This window comes from Grampus griseus (assembly GCF_964374135.1).
Source record: "Grampus griseus genome assembly, chromosome: 21".
Taxonomy (NCBI): Eukaryota; Metazoa; Chordata; class Mammalia; order Artiodactyla; family Delphinidae; genus Grampus; species Grampus griseus.
This window is the reverse complement of record NC_139015.1, coordinates 17,359,646-17,376,642: the sequence shown is the minus strand read 5'-3', so window position 1 is coordinate 17,376,642 and position 16,997 is coordinate 17,359,646. Positions and strand designations below refer to the sequence as shown.

The 16,997-nt window shown below is 43.4% G+C and overlaps 1 protein-coding gene across 1 annotated transcript in view; it reads right to left on the bottom strand.

Annotated features, from left to right (window-relative positions):
* Positions 1 to 16,997, bottom strand: part of MTMR7 (myotubularin related protein 7) — a gene marked incomplete at its 5' end in the record, with an annotated part of 101,857 nt that overhangs the window by 57,757 nt on the left and 27,103 nt on the right.

Below are 16,997 nucleotides of genomic sequence, written 5' to 3'. Positions count from 1 at the left end.
CAATGATTCTGTATATCAAAAGATAAAAATGCACCAATTCCTTAAATAGAACCTTAAATGTACCACAAAAGTGTTAGAGACCCTATTTTTTTTTTTAAGATCTTTACTGGAGTATAATTGCTTTACAATGTTGTGTTAGTTTGTGCTGTATAACAAAGTGAATCAGCTATACGTATACATATATCCCCATATCCCCTCCTCTTGCATCTCCCTCCCACCCTCCCTATCCCACCCCTCTAGGTGGTCACAAAGCACCGAGCTGATCTCCCAGTGCTATGCGGCTGCTTCCCACTAGCTATCTATTCTACATTTGGTAGTGTATGTATGTCCATGCCACTCTCACTTTGTCCCAGCTTACCCTTCCCCCTCCCCATGTATAGATCCTATTCTTTAAGAATACCCTTTCTGTGTTTTAAATAGGTCAACATTTTTACTTCACTGTAATTATGTAATTTTAAGGCAGGAAGCATACACATGAAAGTTGAGTTTACACATTAACTATATATGAATAGCATTCTATTAAAAAAATAATGTATTTTCCTATGTGTTTCTCAGTTGTAGAAATGGCCCCAAGGTTATCTGCTTCCATATAAACTAGTAGGAAATACAAATATACATACAGGAGCAAAAAGTATCAGAAGAATGTTCTGCAATGCTTAGCAAGAAAATCTACCAAATTAAGATGCTAATATTTATGATAAAATCTTTCTAATAAATAGAATGCTCACCCCTGAGCTAAAATTCAAACTGCTACAGGAGACTTCTGGAAACAACTTTTATCAAGCATACATCTCTGAAATGTAGAGTAATTTCAAGAACATGTGCATCGGGGTCATTTCAATATGAAATGTAAAGGAAATGACAAGACAGTTTCTACAAACGAAAAAAGCAGCAACGACGACTTCAATAAGGCAGAGCCACCCCAAACACTCGATGAACATTCTAGTAAGGATGGCAGTGCTTAGCAATGCTACTTACTACTGCCAAGGATCAACCATCTACAGAAAGATACACTACCAAACGTAAGGTAGATAGCTAGTGGGAAGCAGCCGCAAAGCACAGGGAGATCAGCTCGGTGCTTTGTGACCACCTAGAGGGGTGGGATAGGGAGGGTGGGAGGGAGACGCAAGAGGGAGGGGATATGGGGACATATGTATAACTGATTCACTTTGTTATAAAGCAGAAACTAACACACCATTGTAAAGCAATTATACTCCAATAAAGATGTAAAAAAAAAAAAAAAAAGACACTGGCTCAACCCTCATCCCTCAAATCAGGATGGTGACTTGCTTCCATGAGGCAGCTGAGAGACTAGTGAATCATATGTGCTCCATTCTTTCGTCTAATATAGAAGCTGTTGTGCTGATGCAGTTGGAGAGCCCAAGGCTTCTCAACCGCTCCAGGAAGCCCTGCAGGGACAGCGGACTGAATGGACACCCCTCAGGACCGTCAGGACAACTCCAAGGGCAAACATCACTCCACACATTCCACTGCCTCAGTTTCCTCTGAGCCCTTAGAACCAAACTAGCCTTCTGGGAATAGTACTTGAGCGTCTTGTCCCACTTCTTCCCAATTTCCAGGGATCTAATGAGGCAAATAAAGAATCAGGTATTTACTATAATTGGGGGGCATACAATTTATGCGGGGGGTGGTTGCATCATTCCTGAGGCCTTGTGAATATCTATGTGTATCAAGAATGGTCATTCAACAGCAGTGTTCTTAACCTACCAGCTTATGGTTTTAAAAAATACTTCTTTTGAGGGCTTCCCTGGTGGCGCAGTGGTTGAGAGTCCGCCTGCCGATGCAGGGGACACGGGTTCGTGCCCCGGTCCGGGAGGATCCCACATGCCGCCGAGCGGCTGGGCCCGTGAGCCATGGCCGCTGGGCCTGCGCGTCCGGAGCCTGTGCTCCGCAACGGGAGAGGCCGCAACAGTGAGAGGCCCGCGTACCGCAAAAAAAAAAAAAACTTCTTTTGTTACTACAGTGCTCCACATTCTTTCACATGGTTATTCATCAGTCTGTCTCTTTCGTAAATGGTCCTCACATCATTGGTTTACTTTCGTACCAGGTGGTCATCATTTCTTATACATTCATGAAAACAGTTTATATAGTAAGGATAGTAGCCTATGGCTTAATTGTTATTTGTATGTTTTATAACTGCCTCTTTACCAAACTCTTTTACTAGTTCTAATAATTCTTTCACCAAAGTCTCTTGGATGTTCCGAGTAGACAGGAATATTTTCCGTAATAATTTCTCTCTTCCTTTCCAATATTTATACCTTCATTCCCCTTGTTTAATGGCATTAACTAGAACCTTCAGAATAACAGTAAATAACAGTGGTAACAACACTCTTGTGTTGCTTTTCATTGGTTTAATAACAGTTTTATTGAGACAGAATTCAGATACCATACAATTCACCCATTAAGAGTATACGACTCAACGCTTTTTAGTATATTCACAGCACTGTGTAGATCATCATTGTGCAACCACTACTACCGTCAATGTTACAGCATCTTCATCACCCGAGGAGGAAACCCTGTTCCCAGTAGCAGTCAGTGCTCTTTCCCCACTAACCACCTCAGCACTAGGCAACCATCAATCGACTTTCTGTCTCAATGGATTTGCTTATTCCAGACACTTCATATGAACTGAATCGTACAGTCTGTTGTACTCTGTGACTGGTTTATTTCACTTAGCATCATGTTTTCAATCCGTGTTTCAATCAAAGTTCATCCATTTGTAGAATGTGTCAGTACTTCATTTATTTTTACTGTCAAAAATATTCCATTATATGGATATACCACATTTTAATTTATCTATCTGTCAGCTGATGGACATTAGGGTGGTTTCTACCTTTTGGTTATTATTACTATTATTTTTTTTAATTATTTATTTATTTTTGGCTGTGTTGGGTCTTCATTTCTATGCGAGGGCTTTCTCTAGTTGCGGCGAGCGAGGGCTACTCTTCGATGTGGTATGTGGGTCTCTCACTATCGCGGCCTCTCTTGTTGCGGAGCACAGGCTCCGGACGCATAGGCTCAGTATTTGTGGCTCACGGGCCTAGCTGCTCCGCGGCATGTGGGATCTTCCCAGACCAGGGCTCGAACCCGTGTCCCCTGCATTGGCAGGCAGATTCTCAACCACTGCGCCACCAGGGAAGCCCTGGTTATTATTAATAATGCTGCTATGAACATTCTTATACAAGTTTTTTCTCATACAAGTTTTTATGAGGACATATGTTAGGTGTATATATACCTAGGAATGGAATTGTGCCGGTTCATATGTAACTCTTTGTTTAACCTTTTGAGGAACTCCCAGACTATTTTCCAAATCCAAAGTGGTTGTATCATTTTACATTCCCACCACCAATCTATAAGGGTTCTAATTTCTCCATGTCTTTGCAAACCCTTGTTAAATAATTTCTTTTTTTGATCATAGCCATCCTAGTAGGTATGAGATAGTATCTTGTGACTTTTAGTTGCATTTCCCTAATGGTTAATGATGCTAACATCTTTTCATGTGCACATCTGTTTTTAATGGGAACACTTCCTATATTTTACCCTTGAGTTTGATGTTGATTTTTTTAAAAATCACATAGTGGAAATGACCTACTCCTATAAGAGTTTTGATTTTTGAAAATGAGGAATGAACATCATGCCTTTTAAATATATATTTGGATGAATATTTACTTTTTTATTTTAGTCCTGTGCTATTAATAATAGTAATAGATTTCTTAATCCTTAAAGAAGTCTTGGATCTTGGTATATGACCAACTTGGAATCGGTGTCTTAGTGTTTCAATACTCCTTATATTTTATCTGCTATAATTGTTTTATTCTTGTTTTCCCTTTTGGTTTTTTTGCATCTCTGCTCTTAAGAAATCATTACAGTTAAAATTACATAAATTATTTAGGAAGCTTTCAACATACAAATTACTTAGTATTTGAAGGAAATATGGGTACTTCTTTATACAGAAACAAGACTTTAATAATTCAATTTTTTGTGCAATTATAGATCTGTTCAATGTTTCTATTTTTTACTAAATCTCATTTTGATATCTATTTTCTTTTCAAATTATCTTATTGCCGATTTTCAAATTCTTTACAATCTTTTAATTCTTGTCTGTGGGTAAATCCCTCTCTCCTTACCCCTTCTCTCATTCCTAATATTGTGAACTATGTTCTTATTTCTTTGTGATTAGGTATGCATATGTTTTTCTTCTAAGTAACAGGTCTTGGATTTATCAAGTTAATTTTTCTCTTTTCCAATCGTTACTTTTTGCTTGTGTTTGTTAATAAATGTTTTAACATGCTTTCCTTGAGTATATCATGTGGTTTTTGTTTCTTTGTTCACTTTAATTTTTTTTATAATTTTCTTTTTCTTTTTGGCTGCGCCATGAGGCATGTAGGATCTTAGTTCCCCGACCAGGGATCGAATCTGCAACCCCTGCCATGGAAGCATGGAGTCTTAACCACTGGACCACCAGGGAAGTCCCTGTTTGCTCAGTTTTAAATTCTTGGGTGTAATAGCTCATCAATTTTCATTCTTTTTGATTAATAACAAGCTTTAAGTCCAATCATTTTCCCCCAGCTAAATCTTTGGCTGCATCTTATGAGTTTTGTTTGCAATATTATCATTCTTATTACTTTCTAGGTAGTTTATAACTGCAGTTTTTATTTCTTCTTTTTTTTTGCGGTATGCGGGCCTCTCACTGTTGTGGCCTCTCCCGTTGCGGAGCACAGGCTCCGGACGCGCAGGCTCAGCGGCCATGGCTCACGGGCCCAGACGCTCCGCGGCATGTGGGATCTTCATGGACCGGGGCACGAACCTGTGTCCCCTGCATCGGCAGGCGGACTCTCAACCACTGCACCACCAGGGAAGCCCTTTATTTCTTCTTTGACCCAAGAGTTCTTAAAGAGAATATTTTTCAATTCCCACGGGATTGGATTATGGTATTTAAATTTTTGTCATTAAACATTCTATTCTGAAGTGACTATGAGAAAGATATCATGGAAGAGACTGTGGGAGGAGAAAAGCAAGGGGATATATTATTTTTAGGACATTTCTATGGGGAAAAACTCATTTGCATGCTGAAATGTGCCTAGCTAAATTAACCAGAGGTCCAGGATTGATATACCAATTAAAAATATCTAAAAACAGAATGTAAATAATTCTCTCTGCACTTAGAACCAATGAAACAAAACTTTATTAGCGTAACCACATTGAACATAAGATAATATTTTGAAGCCAAAGTATTTAGTATGAATTATTCTCCCTATAGAAGTGAAGAAAGCTATACCACTTAGATTATTTTTAGAAAACCTCAGTGGAACAGAAGAAGGTTTGCAGATGGTGGTAGGTTAAAACACTTAATGAGATTTTTCCATGTCTTTTTGTTAACTTTGGATGCTGCCACAGCAAAATTACATTTCAAGATTTGGCAATCGTTCTCACAGGTCTCACAGCTGTCAAAAGTAAGGCTGAAGGGGAGGGAGGGGAAAAAAAATGAGGGAAACACCAACAGCATGATTTCCCAGTGATGTAATAAAAGAAATGAGTAATAAAAATTAAAATCCCGTAATCTGAGAATTTCTGTGAAGATGGGAGCACTAAAATTGGGACCACCACGTGGTTTACACTAAGACAGCCAGAACATTCCTGACTGTGATGCTAGAGTCAGTCAATTCTAGAAAAAATGAAATAAGTCTCAAGAGTTTGGGCGCCATCATGAAGCCCCATTGGTTCAATAACTGCCTCACTGTCGAGCTGACTTAATTCTACCTCATCTACACATGTAATAAACTATATGGTAATAAGGCTTCTTTCATACTTGGAGAGATAATGACTCTCAGGAAACCACCAGCTTCTTTTTTTTATATATATAAATTAATTTTATTTATTTATTTTTGGCTGCGTTGGGTCTTTGTTGCTGCGCACAGGCTTTCTCTAGTTGTGGTGAGTGGGGGCTACTCTTCGTTGCAGTGTGTGGGCTTCTCATTGCGGTGGCTTCTCTTGTTGTGGAGCATGGGCTCTAGGCTCACGGGCTTCTGTAGTTGTGGCACGTGGGTTCATTACTTGTGGTGCACGGGCTTAGTTGCTCCACGGCATGTGGGATCTTCCTGGACCAGGGCTTGAACCCGTGTCCCCTGCAGTGGCAGGTGGATTCTTAACCAGTGCGCCACCAGGGAAGCCCAGGAAACCACCAGCTTCTTAAGACAAACTTATTGCAATTCATTTGCATGTTCCTGGGAACACCACGCTTAAGACACACTTGGCATTCGTGCTCTGCAAATGGCAATTCATCTATGCAAAAGATATTACACTATTATCATTAACTCTTGAGTGTACATTTTTCACTTTCTGACATTTCCAAAAATGGAATGTATCTTATGATTAATGTGGTAAGAAGCCACTGTGGCATTTAACTGGCAGCACTTTTTCTTTCTCTGTGGTAAATAAAATCTCAGTGCATTTTACAATCACTGATGTCTTAGGTTTGCTGAAATGCAGTTATTAGTCACTGGCATATAAATTATATTTGAAATCATGGGACTGAAAGAGGTTACCTCGGGAGAGCATGCAAAGTGACAAGAGGAAAGACCTGAGGGCATCCAACACTTAAAGCTCTGAAGGAAGAGGAGGAATCAGAAAAGCAAACTTGGAGGAATGGCCAGTTAGGAGGAAAATCAGGAGAGCGTGCTGTCAGGGGAGAGGGTGCAGAGGGAGTGGTTTAAAAGGAGAATGTTTATGCCGATTGCTGCTGAGAAATCAAGTAAGGCAAGAACCGTAAAATGCCCATTGGACTCAGCATCACGGAAGATGCAGAAGGGGTCGTGGGAGCCCTGGGATCAGAAGCCATAACACAACGGCTGGAGGAGTGAACTCATCAGAGCTGAGAAAGTGGAGATTCTACTCTTCGCGGAAGTGAGGGCAGAAGCCAGAGCTGGGAACCTGACCACTCAAACTCCATCCCGGAGTAGCAAAAGACCAAAGCATGCAAAGAGCTTTCCAGAAGCAATAGGCAGGTCAAGACAAAGCAGCCTATGAGGGTTGCCAACCAGGGGGCGTCTCACACTGTGATGCACACAGGAAATAAAGTAACTCCCATTCGGAGGAAACTGTGAGAAATACGTTTTAAAGATTAGAAAAAGGAGATGAGGATCACTGGACAAGGATTTGTTTATCCTGCTTGTACTGAAGTCTCCCCAGTCCTACAAAGCTTCTCCTCCAGCTTTTAAAACTGGTCTTTTTAAAAATTAAGAAACATGCTTATTTATGCAATGTTTAAAAATTCAGAAATACAGAAGAGGGAAAGAAACTCACCCTAGGCCCATAATTGAAACACAAGCACTGGGACTTCCCTGGGCGCAGTGGTTAAGAATCCACTTGCCAATGCAGGGGACACGGGTTCAATCCCTAGTCCAGGAAGATCCCACGTGCTGCGGAACAACTAAGCTCGTGGGCCACAACTACTGAGCCCGCACTCTAGAGCCCACGAGCCGCAACTACTGAGCCCACGTGCCACAGCACCTGAAGCCCACGCGCCTAGAGCCCATGCTCTGCAACAAGAGAAGCCACTGCAATGAGAAGCCCACTCACCACAACGAAGACCCAACTCAGCCAAAAACAAATAAATATTTTTAAAAACCACAAGCACTGTGAATCTTTTGGTGTATTTTAGAAAATATTTATACCTTATTTTAAGCATTTTTTGATTACGTGGCAAAGTGCCAGGGGAAAGAAACCCAAGGATGGGGAGGAAAAATCTAATCTCTGCCGTTGCTTTACTGAACCTTTCCTTTGCCCCAAATCTTCAGGAGAGTAGGTTGTATACTGTACTGCCTTGATGGGTTGGACAAGGGCTGTGTAATTAAGTAAGAGGCGGGTTTTAATACAACACAGCTGAGTCATGGACCAGAGGTGCCTAAATGGATGGTGAAACAATCTATAACCTGAACTAATTCAGTGGGAGCAGAAGATTATGCTAGAGGAGACTGTGAAAGTGCAAACATCCAAGGGAACCGGCAGAGATTCTGGGAAGAGCTTTGGAATTCTGAAGGGAATAGAATGGAGGTGTTCAAAATAACTACCAACATGGCATGGGTCAGGCCAATCCCAGCCGTCAGTTGGCTCGTGTAAAAATTACCAAAATAATAATAATAAAAACAACAATTAAACATTTTTGGAGAACTTACTCTCTGCCATGCACTGTGCTCTCACTGCATACCTGACCTCAGTTAATCCCCACAATAACCCCATGACTTAGGTCCTCACATAATCTTCATTTCACTGTTACGTTTAGAGACCTGACAAATCTTCCCAGGTCACACGAGCAGTACATGGGAAGGCTCAGCTTGGAGCTAAGGTCTATCCAGCTCCAAAGGCCAAGCTCACAGGTCACCGAGGCTGTGGACCCTGGTGAATGCCTATGAGGTCATTCTAGTTCTGTTACCCAAAATTAATATGTTTAGGATAACCAGTTAACAATTATTTTAAGCAACTTTATACATGAAATTAGTATTTGAAAACAGAATGCTGGGACTTCCCTGGTGGCGCAGTGGTTAAGAATCCGCCTGCCAATGCAGGGGACACGGATTCGAGACCTGGTCCGGGAAGATCCCACATGCCGCGGAGCAACTAAGCCCGTGCGCCACAACTACTGAGCCTGCGCTCTAGAGCCCGTGACCCACAACTACTGTGCCCACACACCTAGAGCCCGTGCTCCACAACAAGAGAAGCCGCCGCAATGAGAAGCACACGCACCGCAAGGAAGAGTAGCCCCTGCTAGGCGCAACTAGAGAAAGCCCGCGCACAGCAACGATAGACCCAACGCAGCCAAAAATTAATTAATTAATTAATTTTAAAAAAACAGAATGATTTAAGAGAAAATTATATTGTAAAACTATATTCACAAACCACTATGAGAACATTCTTCTTTGAGATAAACCCAAAGACAAAAGGCCTGGGAATGGGCTAGGGGAACCCAAATGTTGGCACGAGGACATGTTCAGGATTCTCAGAACCAAAAGAAAGAACAGTAAACATCCAATTCCACTCAACAAAATGCCTTTGTGTAGTACGGTGTTAGGTTCTGGGAAGAAGAACAAAAGGCTGAATAGGATGGAGTCTTTGTCTCATCCTGAAGAATCTTACAGACTCAATGGAGAAGGCTGTGCCCCAGTTTAATAGCCTTTTCATTCCCATCCCTGCTCTGCTGAGGTTAGACTGAGAGGAAAAAAAGCTTTCATCAGCTTTTCTAAGCCGAGGCTGAAAAGCCTCAGTGAAAACATGGGGCCCCTCCACGGCACTGCCAGGCCTGAAACAGGACACAAGTATGGCTGCATCCTTCCCCCATCCATCACAGGGAGACACAGCCTCTCCGCAGCCATTCTCCATTGCACCACCTTCTAATTTCAATCTAAAGAGAACAGAAGTCTTTACTTTCTACCCTGCAGGTTGAATACTGGACTACTGAACATTTTGGGGTTCTAGAATCATCTCTATCTGGAAAAGAAAAGCTGCTCTGTAGGACAGGGAGTCCAAAGTGCAGTGTAGGGTTACCTTTTAATGAAAGAAAGGAAGATGAACGGCACTGCCCACCAGTTTTGCTTGGGCTGAAGGTGAGTCCTCTAACCCGTATAAAGCAGGCTGAGGGTCACGGCCAGTCAGCCAGGGGAAGAGATCCAGAGGCTGCGGAACAGGGAGAAATCAAAATGTCTGCAGCGGCCAAAACCGAAGACAAGTTTATGTTCTAATCTAAGAAAAGCAACTAGATAAATAGTTTGTCGTGCTAAATTTGGTATCATGACATTTTCTAAGTCCAGCAACATGAAAAGTAAAATATTTGTCTGCAAGTCAGGAGGCCTCGACTCTGGTTCTGGTTCCGGTTCTGGTTTTGAAAGGGAACCGTTGGGTGCAGGCAACTGAGCGACTCCGTCTGGGTTCTGACTCCTGTAAAGGACCTACAGGTATTTAATGCCTTCCCACACTTGCACAGGTTAACTCAGAGGTGCTTCAGAGAGACGTTAGAAAACCCAGAAAACAGCAGTTGTGAAAATACACACGATAATGACTCAATATTAAATCTCAAGAAATTTAGCCCCTCGGTAACGTGGTTGGCCAACAGAGCTCTCGCGATTTCCCAAGGAAAGGAAGCACCAGCCTCGGCCACAGCAGATGCCACAACACTCTCTGAAAGTGGCCCAGGGGCTGCACTGCAGCCCAGTGTTCGGGGCCCAACGGAGAGAAGCCCCCGCGGGCAGAGCCCGGCCTCAGGTATCCACCGTCTTGGGTGCAGAGGCTGTGCTGGCTTCAAGCAGTGCCCACTACCTGCTCACGAACGAACGAACTGCTGACAATCACAATCAGGCCCATCCAGGACTTTTCTAGAAAAGCTGAAGGTAAAGAAGGAAGCACCGTTGAGGAGGATTCCTCTCAACTTCTCCCTTGAGCAGAAAGGATGAAAGAAGGGTAATAATAACAACACTACTCACATTAACTGAGCAACTGCTGAGTGTCAGGTATCGTACTAAGTGTTGTCCGCACACTATTTCTAACCCTGGCTGAAAACTAGACGTAGTGGTCCCACTGAACAAATGATAAAATACACATGCAGCCTGTAGACCTACTGCCCAAGGCCCCGCAGCTAGAAAGCGGCAGAGCCAGATTTCAGACCAGAAGTGTCTGACGCCCACACCTGTTTCCTAGATGTGTCCCCATACTTTACCCCCTCGGTCCAAGCCTAACACTGTAAATCCTCCATTTTCCCTAAAATTTCAACGACAGAGTTACACGGTTAACACGTAAAAAGTTCTGACTAGGGCTTCTCTGGTGGTGCAGTGGTTGGGAGTCCGCCTGCCGGTGCGGGGGATGCGGGTTCGTGCCCCGGTCCAGGAGGATCCCGCGTGCCGTAGTGCGGCTGGGCCCGTGAGCCATGGCCGCTGAGCCTGCGCGTCCGGAGCCTGTGCTCCGCAACGGGAGAGGCCACAACAGTGAGAGGCCCGCGTACCGCAAAAAAAAAAAAAAAAAAAAAGTTCTGACTAAAGCTAAAACACTGATAACTCGGTGTAGAACATTAAGTTAAAATGGCCACGTTAACGCCATCTAGTCACTTCACTGGTCTGGAGGGGTGCATGCCCGCCATGGTACTAAGGAGGCCTGGGGAGCCTAGCTCCCACGTGGTCCCAGGACCAGCTGGCCAGAGTCATGACAGGTGCTCTGGCCTGTTTCACGTCATAAGGTGCCATGACCTTCTGGCAGCAGGAGAACCACGTCAGGAATCAAGGTGCACTTCTCACCAGCCATGCATCAATTTTAGAAATGTTTCATTTATGGTAGATGTCCCTGTGGCACTAAGTAGGATTATTTTTTTAATAAATTTATTTATTTTATTTATTTATTTTTGGCTGCATCAGGTCTTCATTGCTGCAAGCGGTCTTTCTCTTGTTGCGGCGAGCGAGGGCTACTCTTCGTTGCGGTACATGGGCTTCTCATTGCAGTGGCTTCTCTTGTTGTGGAGCACAGGCTCTAGGCGCACGGGCTTTAGTAGTTGTGGCACAAGAGCTCAGTAGCTGTGGCTTGTGGGCTTAGTTGCTCCATGGCATGTGGGATCTTCCCGGACCAGGGATCGAACCCGTGTCCCCTGCATTGGCAGGTGGATTCTTAACCACTGCGCCACAAGGGAAGGCCAAGTAGGATGTTTTAAGTTTGAACCCAGAGCTCCTGGACAAGGAATGATTCCACCTGCGAGTAACTACATGTGTGAGAGAGAAAGAGGAAAGGCGTCCATCTCTGTAGTTATGAATAAACTGTAATTACTGACAAACAAGTTCATAACAGAGACTTCGGAGATTTCATTTTTGCTCTCACTGAATGCTCACCTCGTGTCTGTGATTCCATTTCCCCTGTTACAGTAGTGGTAATGACAGAGTTTGCAAAAAAGATGGGCTACTCAATGATAGTTGCAGAATATTTTGACATAGATGAAGAAAAAGTGAAGCAATAAAACATTCTTCAGACCGCTTGGAATTGTCATAATCTCTTATAATAGGGAAAACAAGCATCTGATTTTTCCAATTTAAAAAGAAGTACTTTCAGGCTTCCCTGGTGGCGCAGTGGTTGGGAGTCTGCCTGCTGATGCAGGGGACACAGGTTCGTGCCCCGGGCCAGGAGGATCCCACATGCCGCGGAGCCTGCGCGTCCGGAGCCTGTGCTCCGCAACGGGAGAGGCCACAACAGTGAGAGGCCCGCGTACCGCAAAAAAAAATAATAATAATAAGTACTTTCAATACTGTATTGTATATTTGAAAGTTGCTAAGCGAGTATATCTTAAAAATTCTTATCACAAGAAAAAAATTGTTAACTATATGAAGTGATGAGTGCTAATAACACTGTGGTAATCATTTTGCAATATACACATATATCAAATCATTATACTGCATACCTTAAACCAATACAATGTTCTATGTCAATTATATCTCAATAAAACCGGAAAAATAAAACCACATGGTAGGGACTTCCCTGGCGATCTAGCGGTAAAGACTTCGCCTTCCAATGCAGGGGGTGTGGTTGGATCCCTGGTCAGGGAGCCAAGATCCCACGTGCCTCGCCGCCAAAAAACCAAAACATAAAACAGACACAATACTGTAACAAATTCAATACTTTAAAAATGATCCACATCAAAAAAATAAAATAAAATCACATGGTAAAATGTCATATAATAAACTTGTTTGCAAAAAAAATTTTAATTAAAGTAATTAAGAGATACACATTTTTCCTAGTTGCATAAAGTTGCTTGAACTCATAAAAGGGGGTAGTCAGGGACTTCCCTGGTGACGCAGTGGTTAAGAATCCGCCTGCCAATGCAGGGGACATGGGTTCGAGCCCTGGTCCGGGAAGATCCCACATGCCGCGGAGCAACTAAGCCCGTGAGCCACAACTACTGAGCCCTCGCGCCAACTACTGAAGCCCGCGAGCCTAGAGCCCATGCTCCGCAATGAGAGAAGCCACCACAATGAGAAGCCCGTGCACCACAATGAAGAGTAGCCCCCCCCCACTGCAACTAGGGAAAGCCCGCGTGCAGCAACGAAGACCCAACGCAGGCAAAAGTAAGTAAATAAATAAATATATTTTTTAAAAAAACGGGGGTAGTCAGGAAGCTTCAGGAGTTTTCTAATCCAGCCGTTTGGTAGAAAAATCAGAAACACCAATCCTTCTCCCAAAAGGCAGATTTAATCTGTTTAAAACTATAAAACTAATGAAAGTCTTTTCCCAGGACCATTTTATTCAGAGGTCAGATATTGGAGAAGAAATGAGGGAAAGGCAAAAATCACAAAACACAATCCAAGAAAATATATGGCATGTAACCAGAAGAAATACTTAGGACATCCTGCCCTTCATAAAATTTATAAAATATCTTTGACATAACACAGAGAGAGATGCGGGTAGGATACACACATTCAGACTGCATGAAAATAATCCTATTTTCAAGCTGCCTGAAAAATTAAGTCTTTTAAAAATGTATCCCGCTATGAAGCTGAATTATTCTCTAAAACTAAGTCAATACAGTCAGATATACTACAAAGCAAGGCACCTATTAAAAATCCCTGAGACGGCTGCCACCCATCAGTTTAACCTTTGTTAATGTAATTAATTTATTAATTCATGTTATTAATTTGTTGAGTGTCTATTCTGTGCCAGGGACCCAAACCGGTTACCCAGAGACTCCTAATTAGTAACACTGCCCGCAGATTATGTGACTCCACCTCTGTCAGGACTCTTCCAGGAGCAAGAGACAGAAGTCTCAACTTCATACGGCTGCAGCCAAAAGGGATTTTAATGAAGCATTTAACCATAACGATCAGACTGGCCAGGGGTTCAAAGCCCCCAGTCCCACCCCCACCCCCCGTCATCTCTCAGCAGGGGCCCCTCCCTCTCTGCTGGCTCTCGGCTCTCTGCTCACGATGGCTCCAGAAACCCAGCCTCACCGGATGCGTTCCCCGCAGCCCATGCAGCCTCGCTGCATTTCACTGGGTCCTACGCCTACACTTAAGCCAGTCACAGTGGTCACAGGAATGACCTGATGAGTGGCCCGGTTTGAGCCACACAAAAGCATACAAACTGTGGGCAGAGCAGGCGTGGGCCCTCAGTGAGCCCGGGAGAATGCACGGTGAGCTGCCAGAGCCCGGCTCACGGCTACCACGCCCTCTGTTCCCAGCTTGTCATCCTACTTCACGCCTTTGTCACATCACTCGCTGTTCAAAGCCTCAGTGCTCCCAGTACTACTGATCAGGGCCTCCCGCAGCCTGGCAGCACCTTACCTTTTCAGCAGGTTCCTTTTTTAATACCCAAAACCATCGCCAACATCATATAATAGAGGCCACTGATTATTCTCCAAAGACATACTGAGCTACCATAATCTGCACATGCGCAGATAGCCCCCATGCTGCTGCTTCCTCCGACAGCATCTACCAGCCTACAGAGCCCGCCTCCTCAATCTTACCCCCTCAAGCACCAACTTCTGTCCGGACAGAGCCAGTATCAGGCAGGTTAACTGAAGTGGGAGGGTTCAGATCTGGAAAGACTAAAACCCAGTTTGAAACAGACTCATAATCCAAGGAGTGTAGATACACCCATGGGTAGCTATTGGTAGAAAAGTTCATTCCGATAACCTTGATCTAATTTTCAAAAGTAAGAGGTAAAAGAATGAATGGGTTTATCCAGAATATGCTGTCATGCTAGTTGCACAAAAGGACAATGAAAATAAAGATTCTGAATTGTATGCATGTTATAAGGATGTTTAGTGCGTCAGCTTTCAAAGTGAAGAATCTATGTATTTCCCCAATTGGCTGGAAAATTTAAGACCTTTCTCCACACAAGAAATAGGTACTTGACACACTTATTTCTACAGATCTACAAATCTCCAAATAATTCCAATAAATAAGGTTATACTCTGAAAAATATAAGTTGTGGGAAATTTGTTTTTAAAAGAAGAAAAAAGTCAGTCAACTTTCCTATATAGAAAAGGATGTTTTTGGGAATCCCCTGGTGGTCCTGTGGTTAGGACTCGGCGCTTTCACTGCCATGGTCAGGTTCGATCCCTGGTTGGGGAACTAAGATCCCACAAGCCACGTGACATGGCCAAAATTTAAAAATTTTTTTGATTTAAAAAAATAAAAACAAAAGGATATTTTTATCCAGCTTAAGCCAAGGTAAAGGAAATCTCTTGATGATTTCAGATAGCCCTGAATGCCTATAAATGGGCACAATGTTGAGTCCCATCTGCCTATACAATTGTTCAAACAGTTGATTTGGGACTTCCCTGGTGGCGCAGTGGTTAAGAATCCGCCTGCCAGTGCAGGGGGACATGGGTTTGAGCCCTGGTCCGGGAAGATCGCACATGCTGCGAAACAACTAAGCCCGTGCACCACAACTACTGAGCCTGCGCTCTACAGCCTGCAAGCCACAACTACTGAGCCCATGTGCCACAACTACTGAAGCCCATGCGCCTAGAGCCCACGCACCGCAATGAAGAGCAGCCCCCGCTCGCCACAACTAGAGAAAGCCCGTGCACAGCAACAAAGACCCAATGCAGCCAAAGATAAATAAATAAACAAATAAATAAATAAAACAGTTGATTTGACTGACATTCAACTAAACTCTAAAAATTCCCTGAGGGGGACAATAAAGCTAAAATAGTAAGTGACACAGGCCTATATAGCTACTTAAGAAATGAGATTGCTAGCAATTCTTGGAAAAGACAGAGAAAAGAAAAGGGAGCCCATTTTTGCTCAGGGGAAACTATAAACGTTATGCCAGCAGCCAAGCTCATAAATAAAGTCAGGCACTTGAGAGATCTGCACAGGGCCCATATAATTTATTTTGGTAGGATGACCCTGGATGTGTAGGCTTAAAAGAACATGCGCTGTTGAACAAGAGGACAGTCTCAGGATTTATTTCAACACCACCTCAAAATAACCTCAACCCAAAATACCATTTTCAACAAGCATAAATAAGAGAAAAAGAGGAAGACAGAGATTAAGAGGAAAATAAATGAAGAACAGATGCTGGGCCCATTGTGACTCAAAGAATAAACCTATGGAACAACCTATTAAAGATACCTGGCTTCAAAACAACAGTAGTTTGAAAACTAGAATAATATTGGGAGAATAAGACCTAGCTAGGAGGCAATACAGAAGGCAAAGGCTTATCTTATGATGATGATTTTCCTCTAAAAATATTTCTAAAATTCTAAAACGCTTCTGAAGTTGACATACTTTTGACAAAGGCACCGCGAGCAAAGGATTAAACCGTCTACTTACATAGCTCTTTGTAAACTATGGGAAACCAGTTTTCCAAGGGCAAATTGTGCCAAATGGAACTCATTGCTGGTCCAAAGAGAGGAGACAGCCTGGGCACAGAGAGAACCGAATGGTATACCCCCCTGCCCCTCCCACCGTGTCCTGGCAAGTATCGGTGCCAGAGGGCAAAGGGGTACAGCCTGTCCACGTGGGCAAGGCCAGTTTCCAGCCCATTTACACATTCCCATGCCTCACCCTGGGCTCCGAGCCCCCAAGGACAAACTCTATAATCGGCACCACATTTTCCCCTTTCTCATCTTACAGGACACCCCTTGGGAGCCCATCATTCCCATTCTGGGAAATGAGTTTACAGCAGAATGCCGTGCAGACACAAAGATGTGGAAGCCTCTTCTGAGGCCCAATTAGAAAGACTGCACAACTGTCCTGTCACAAAGAGCTCTGAGGTGCCCAGGAGCGTGAGGACACCACTCACCCAGCACAGCATATCCCCTCCAGCCTAATACCCAAGACCCGCCTCCTCAATACTGCCTCCCTTTGACCATCCCAGTCCACAGAGATCATCCTGTCTGTGGACTGGGAATTGCTGTGGCACTTTTGGTCATTACTATTTATTTCCCATTACTCTGCACTGCCTTATTACATGCTTTTTTTTTTTTTTTTTCGGTACACGGGCCTCTC